The sequence below is a fragment of the Sinocyclocheilus anshuiensis genome, unplaced genomic scaffold, assembly GCF_001515605.1.
Source record: "Sinocyclocheilus anshuiensis isolate Anshui unplaced genomic scaffold, SAMN03320099.WGS_v1.1 scaffold671, whole genome shotgun sequence".
Lineage (NCBI taxonomy): Eukaryota > Metazoa > Chordata > Actinopteri > Cypriniformes > Cyprinidae > Sinocyclocheilus > Sinocyclocheilus anshuiensis.
The window spans coordinates 254,927-262,782 of record NW_015551031.1 but is presented as its reverse complement, the minus strand read 5'-3'; the positions used below and the strand labels follow the sequence as shown (position 1 = coordinate 262,782).

Genomic DNA, 7,856 nt, shown 5'->3' with positions numbered 1-7,856 from the left:
TTTTTTCTTTCTTTCTGTAATTCAACGGCACGGTGTCAGTTATTCCTTCCTTGTAGGCTATTATTATTATTATTATTATTATGCAAAGATGAAGTAGACGATGCTGATTAGCCATCTCCACACTGCAGTATGAGAGAACCTTTGCACCTTTCAAATATAATTGATATAATTGAATATTATCCGAATAAAATAAAGTCAACCAAACATATAGATACACTATAGAAACTGGTTAATCTGGTTAATTAAAACAGCCCGTAGTACAATCCGTGCCGTTCAGCCTGAGCTCGGGCCAAGCACATAGCCTATTTGCTCATGTGAAGAGGACGATTTTTCATGTGAAGAAGACCATGATATATATATATATTTTTTGGAAAGCGGGTTAAGTACAAAGCCTGGTTTACATAGGCCTAATAAATAATAGTCTGTTGCATTCAAATTCAAATAGCCAACATTGTGAATATGGAAACATTTGGATTCGTGCCAAATGAGAGAGTAAGAAAGAGGATTATAGGGCCAAACAATTAAAATAAAATAAAAACATCTCCAGAATAAAGTCATTAGCCTATAATGCGAGATTAAACATATTAAATAGTCAGAAAAATGTAGAAATAAAATATTGAGAATAAAAATAATTAAATATCGAGAATAAAGTCGTTCATCAGCATCGTCAACTTCATCTTTGCAGCCGACACTGACTCAGAAAACAGTTTAGTAATAAGTAGCCTATATAAAATATGTTCTAGCTATTTATGCGATCCGCTTGAGCGTGGAATAGGCTATAGCCTATAAAATGCTCATTTAGTATAGTTTAATTTAAGTTAATTTAATAGTTTAATTAAATATAAACGTGTGATTACTAATGGCTTAAATGAGCGACTATAATAGCCCTTTTAATAATAATAATAATAATAATACAAGGAAGGAATAACTGACAACGTGCCGTTGAGAAAAAAACAAGGTACCGTCACGAAGTTCTTGTTTGGCAAAATTAATATAAGCTATTCTATCTTAAGACAAGTTAAGTTAGAACAAGTTAAAAAAAAACATCTTTATTGTATTTCTACGGGCAGAGGAGGATAGCCAAACCAAAAAGAAACAAAGAAAACACAATGTAACATTCATAAAACTGTACACAATGGAATGCGCACATGTGAGTGGGGCTAGTGCCATCTAGTGGTCGCTGATTTTCTTTGGCTCAGCTGTGTGTGGATCGCGAGCTGTGTGTGTGTGGATTGGGCAAGGCTAAAAGGGCAGAACGAAAGTCTCAAAATTCAAATTAATCAAATAGAATCGACTCAGAAGAGACGTGAATGAATGTACTCGTGTCGCCTGATCCACAAATGCACATTTTAATTGCTACATGCACGAACAGAACATTTTTATTCGCAAACATGTCTGTATTTGTACAAATCGCTGCACAATCATTTAATCCTGAATTCCACAGACTCAAATTGAAAGGCATTTGTTTGTGGTTAGTAAGATACATGTATAAAATTAATGCAGTACATGGATAATTGTGCGTGCATCTATTAATCATTTTGAGTCTAATTTCATCCCATAGGTATCTTACGTGACCTTTACACATGTGAGACCATATATTCAAAATGTAGCTCTCATGTAGTCCAAAGGCTTTTAAATCTGTAGAAGTTCTGCGAAAGAATTCTTAGATTATTGTCAAAATCTTTCACTTTAAATCCTTACTTTTTAAAATCAATATGCAAACCTTGCTAGAAAAATCTATGCAAATGATTAATAATTAAGTACTGTATGTCAATGCCTTGATCCCTCACATAAGCAAAATCCTTCTAAAAATCATTCTGCAACGCCTACTCCCAATCATAGAAACAGAAATACCTGATTTGCAGGCTGGTTTCCGCCGAGGTCGTGGCACACGTGACCACATAGCAAATTTGCGATGGATCATTGAAAAATGTAATGAATTTCAAAAAGGTATCTATATGTGTTTTATTGACTACAGTAAGGCTTTTGATTGCGTCGAACATGATAAGCTATGGAAGGTACTTCAAAAATTGGGAATATCACCTCATCTGACCCAGCTGATAAGATCGCATTACACAGAACAAGAAGCTGTTGTTCGAGCGCAGTATGGCAACACAGAATGGTTCAGAATTGAAAGGGGTGTGAGACAAGGGTGTATTATCTCCCCCTTTCTTTTTAATCTTTACACTGAAGTGATGATGAGGAATTCATGTCTGGAAGATTCTGACATAGGTGTGAAGATTGGAGGCAGAAATATCAACAATCTTCGTTATGCTGATGATACAACTTTCTTAGCAGAAACCGGGGATGATCTGAAACACCTTATAATAACAATTCAAAGGGAAAGTGAAAAGATGGGACTCCACCTGAACATCAAAAAGACTAAAATAATGTCTACAGCTGGATCTGGAACAATTAACATAACCATCAATGGAGAGGAAATTGAATGCGTCAAGCAGTTCTGCTTCTTGTGATCTATGATTGACCAAACTGGCGACTGTACACCTGAAATAAAGCGTTGAATATCATTAGGACGTAATGCAATGCTAAGCATGCAACAAATCTGAAAGTGTAAAGACATCAATATTAAAATCAAATGTAGACTAGTCCAGGCAATTGTATTTCCTATATCAATGTATCATATGGATGTGAAAGCTGGACTGTGAAAAAAAACGATTGAAGGAGGATAGAGGTCTTTGAGTTATGGAGTTGGAGAAGGCTCTTGAGGATACCATGGACAGCAAGGGTTTCCAACAGAGAGGTCCTGAAGTGTTTAAAACCAGAGATGTCACTTGAAGGCAAAATTACAAAACTGCGCCTTGCCTTTTTCGGCCATGTTATGCGAACAGCTTCACTAGAACATGCAATGATGCTTGGCATAGTTAGCGGAAAAAGGAAAAGAGGCCGCCAAAAAACACGTTGGCTTGATATCATTAGAAGTGACACAGACTTAGGCATTGAACAGTTGAAAAAGAAAGTAGAAGATTGGAAAGCATGGCGAGAGTTGGCCTATTGGATTGCTAAGAGTCGGATATGACTAAATGGCTAATCATCATCATCATGTCAATTTCCATTTACTGAAGCACTTTGACAGTTGAGGGTTATGCTTTAAATCTGAATATTGGGGATAAAATAAAATAAAATAAAATAAAAACTTGCTGATTGTTTAGCAGTAATTTTTTAAAAATAATTATTAAATTATTTTCAAAAATACTAAAAAAGGACAAATAAAATACACAAACTAAAATACTTGTATTATGAATGTTTAGCAGTAACCTTTTTAAAAGCAAAAGTAAAATGAAAAATAAAAAAAATTACAAAAAAAATTAAATAAAGTGCAAAAAAACACTTTATGGAGTGCACCAGAAGAACACAAATGACTTTCTGACATTATCAGCCATGACTTTATGCACTGCGTAGCTTGTACTCACCAAAGTCTTACATTCTAATGTCTTATTCTTCACTTCTCTCTCAAGGATCTGACACCTTTTCCTCCGCTCGTTGACCTCTGACTCCTAGAGTGATGAAAAACAAAAAATAAAGAACTTGACTGATTTAACTGACAAGATTTAAAATACATATTTTATAACATAATACATGGATGATAAAGTGAATGTTATCATTTAACTAAAAGGACTGCATTGAAGCAGATTCCAGATACTATAAAAGTACCTTAACCAAGGACAATGTCATATTTACTCAAATGCAACAACAACCTGACACAAATTAAAAGATAAGGATAGATGCACGCACTATATACAGTATATATATCAGTTACGAAGTCACGTTTCAGGTCATGTCTAATTTTTTTTTACAACAAAAAGTATGGTAAAGCCATTTAAAAAATGTATTATGCGATTGGTGCACAAATTACAATTCAGTTATAAATGTGATGTCAACAGTCCATTACATTCTTTATAATAGACATTTACAGAGTTCCTGAACATCTAGGAATGGTCTGAAACATTTAAGGCAATAGATAGATGAGCTCTCCTGATTCTCAGCAGATACTGTTCATGACTGACAGCATCTTGGGCCAATCCCAGTACATCCCAGTCTTTTGAGGGCAGTATTACTTTAAGAACAGTGTCAGATAGGGCATTTAGCATAAAGAATGTATCTTGGTATGCCAGAAAGAAAGCTCTGCAAGTGTGTGAGGGTGTGCAACACCTAATGATGGGTGTTTTAAAGCAGCGATGCGTAGCATTAGGACTCTTCAGGCAGGGGCGGAGAAGGAACAGCTGGGAGCTCAAACCTAGTGGTGTGGAAGAAACAACCGTTTCATCTGTCAACATGTTGCACAGCTGAGCTTTCCTAAACCGAGGGCTTTTTCACCCAAACCAACCTCATTACACCAAGACAACACCTCCTATTAAATGAGATGAACGAGAAAACACAGATCATTTACAGTGGTCTGAAAAAGTGTTGGCCCCCTTCCTGATTTCTTATTTTTTTACCAGCAAGTCCACCTCTGAATGGCTGAAGAAAAACAAAATGAAGACTTTGGAGTGGCCTAGTCAAAGTCCTGACCTGAATCCTATTGAGATGCTGTGGCATGACCTTAAAAAGGCGGTTCATGCTCGAAAACCCTCCAATGTGGCTGAATTACAACAATTCTGCATAGATGAGTGGACCAAAATTCCTCCACAGCGCTGTAACAGACTCATTGCAATTTATCACAAACGCTTGATTGCAGTTGTTGCTGCTAAGGGTGGCCCAACCAGTTATTAGGTTTAGGGGGCAAACACTTTTTCACACAGGGCCATGTCGTTTTGGATTTTGTTTTCCCTTAATAATAAAAACCTTCATTTAAAAACTGCATGTTGTGTTTACTTGTGTTATCTTTGACTAATATTTAAATTTGTTTGATGATCTGAAACATTAAAGTGTGACAAACATGCAAAAAAATAAGAAATCGGGAAGGGGGCCAACACTTTTTTACACCACTGTATCTGAGCTATTAACACTGTACGGTAAATCTTCGCGCTGCTCGACTGGCAAAATGACAGTATCATTCCTGGCAAGTCAAAGCGGTATGCATTGCGTGCTCATGTGCGTTTTACAGTGGGGGAGGGGACTCTGGGGTTGCTATAGAAACCTACTCATCCAGGTAGCACGTTAACCATGAGAATGAGCAGCCTATTTGGCACTCATTCACAACTGATTGTTAAACCAAACTCGCAGGATACGGCAAACTCCCTCCACTTGGAGAATGGTCCAAGACTGTGAAAATACAAGATGGTTCATGTGTAACTGTACACCCTGAAAGGAATCACCATGACGTGGTACATTTCAACAGGGAGGAAGTGCATCTCTATGGGAAGGAAATCTCAGGTTTCGCCTGCCCTATAATTATAAGATACCATTATGACTCCATTAACCACGTTATCAATTTATATACGTCTGTCTTATGCGAAATGGGGGCTGAGATGCCTCAGAGGGGGTCCGTGTTTGGGAAAGGTTTTCTAGGGAAGCGTAGGATTATACAGGACACTCTCCAACACGTTTTGAGAGATAATCTCTGAAGTGAGAAACTAAAGGTACAGTACACTGCCTGGGAATTCAAAATAGACATGTGTCGTGTACCCGCCTCCTCTTTGCCTCATAACATCATAAACGGAACTGGTTGTCATTCAGCACAGTGAAGACGAGAGGGTAAGTAGTATGAAATGAGGGAAGGGACAGAGAACAGGTTAAAGGTAAAAAAAATAAAATGAAAAGAAATCTCAAGCTCATTGTCAAGCGCTGTAGAGAGACTTAATCTTTGTATTCTAATCTCCTTGTCTTTCTCATGAAACTCACATATGTAGTGGTGGAAGCTTCCTCCTGCGAACTCCAGAGATATATGCATGGGGTGTGATAATGATGCTACAGTGCTCAGGATGTCAACATGGTGACTGATTTATTCTTGGCTCAGCATCCTGCCGTCCCGAGACTCTTGGTGCCAAGAAGCCTCTGAGTTTGGCTGTGATTATCAGTGAATCTCTGTGTTTTTAACAAAATTTTAAAGGAATAGTTCACCCCAAAATTAAAATTAAATTATCATTTACTCACCCTAATGTTGGTCCAAACCTGTATGACTTTTTTCCCTTCAATTTTGAACCCAAGTCTGTTGGGTTCAAGGTTGTTTTGGACCCCACTGACTTTCTTTGTATGGACAGTTCTGCAAAAGCAGCAGCCACGCAGCAACCATCTATAAACTACTGCCATATTTTGACATATTTTTGCAGACCAACCCAGAAGTTAACATCACCCTGGTTCCCTCAAAAAAATCCAATCAAATTTTTTTCAATGGGTTTGGATTATTGCAAAAAATAAGCTCTGTGACCAACAAAGGTTTACCGTTCATACCTTTTTTGTTCGTCAGGATAATCTTCACAAATGAATGCAACTTTTAAGAATTTTGAAGGCTAAATACAACCGCCAGAAGTTGCTAAAAAAATGCTAACCATAGATTGTAAGTGAATTACACCATGATCGCATGACTTCAGCATCGCCACTATTAAGCTTCTGACAACTCTTTAAAATCTACAGGTTGACAAATTTGAGCTAGAACAGTCTGCAGGAGTGTGATTATAAACACGATAAAAGCAGACTAGCGAGTAGAAGCCTTTTCCTATTCTGTGTGATGAAGTTTAATCGCCCTGAAAACCTCTGTAGTCCCATTTAGCCACTTGTTATCAATCATCTTTTTAAAGACACATAAAAGTATATAAAAAAAAATTGGGGTAAAAAGCGGGGTAGTAATGACATGTTTTGTGTCGTTGAATAAAGCATGAAAATATCTTGAGCTTGTGTTAACCACAGACCTTATTTTAGGCATTTATCCATATAAACCTATTGACTTTGGGACGATGGAGGCAGTTCCTTTTCAGGCTTTAGTACTCATTCCTGCAGCACTATATTCAGAATTATTATTTCTCTCAAAATTTATGTGCATTATCACTAGAAATAGGCCACTTTGAATCACTTTGACGGCATGGATTTTGAGGCAGCTCAGGATGGCTTGTTAGCTGGGTATTAGAGTACCGTCATTTAAGCCTGTTTCCCCCACTATCCTAAAAAGGACTCAAGGTTCGGTTTGGCATTGAGAACATCCTGACTGACTTTGAATGTACACTAGCATAATGTATTAGGAATCTCTTCTTTGGATGACAACTCTTGCAAATTTCCTGAAGCAAAGGGCCACTTAATTAAGACAAAGACGGAGGACTTTACATTAAGATTTACATTTCCAAGGGGAATATACAATGCAGTACTAATGATGTACATTTACAAAGACGATTATGGGTCTTGCACATAATAACATCCGGTTTAAAAGTTAGTGAGCATATGATGACACGATTAATTGAGACAATGTGCTGACTGACATATTCTAATCTTGCAAACAGCAAATAATGCATTCATTTACATTACTGTCTGAGTGGATTGTAAGAGGACCAGAAGGAGAACACAGGGCATTGGGTATTATTAAATATGTCAATAACTATTGAACAGTAATTCAATAAATTACAGAATTCGCTGTAACCATGACAATCGGTGAGATGCAGTGAAGAAGCTGGCTGTCCAGTTTTAAAAGTCTGACACAGGACAACCCATAAAACAACAAACCTAAAATCACAGTTTAGAAAATCTCCAACCTGCTGCCTCAAAATTCATGGAAATGCAGAAAAGTAACAATGCAGGTGGAACATGTGTTCATATTTTTGATAATACATACATGTTTAAAGAGAAACCCTTGATCTATTATCATTCTTGAGTAAAATCACTTGAGCTCTTGCATCATCCTTCATCATGCATCTAAAAGCATGAAAATACATGATGAACTGGGGCAATACCCAGCTATGAGAACGTAT

General features: G+C 37.1%; 1 pseudogene; it reads right to left on the bottom strand.

Moving 5' to 3' along the window:
• LOC107661183 (RIMS-binding protein 2-like) overlaps positions 1–7,856 on the bottom strand; it is a 47,520-nt pseudogene that overhangs the window by 26,885 nt on the left and 12,779 nt on the right.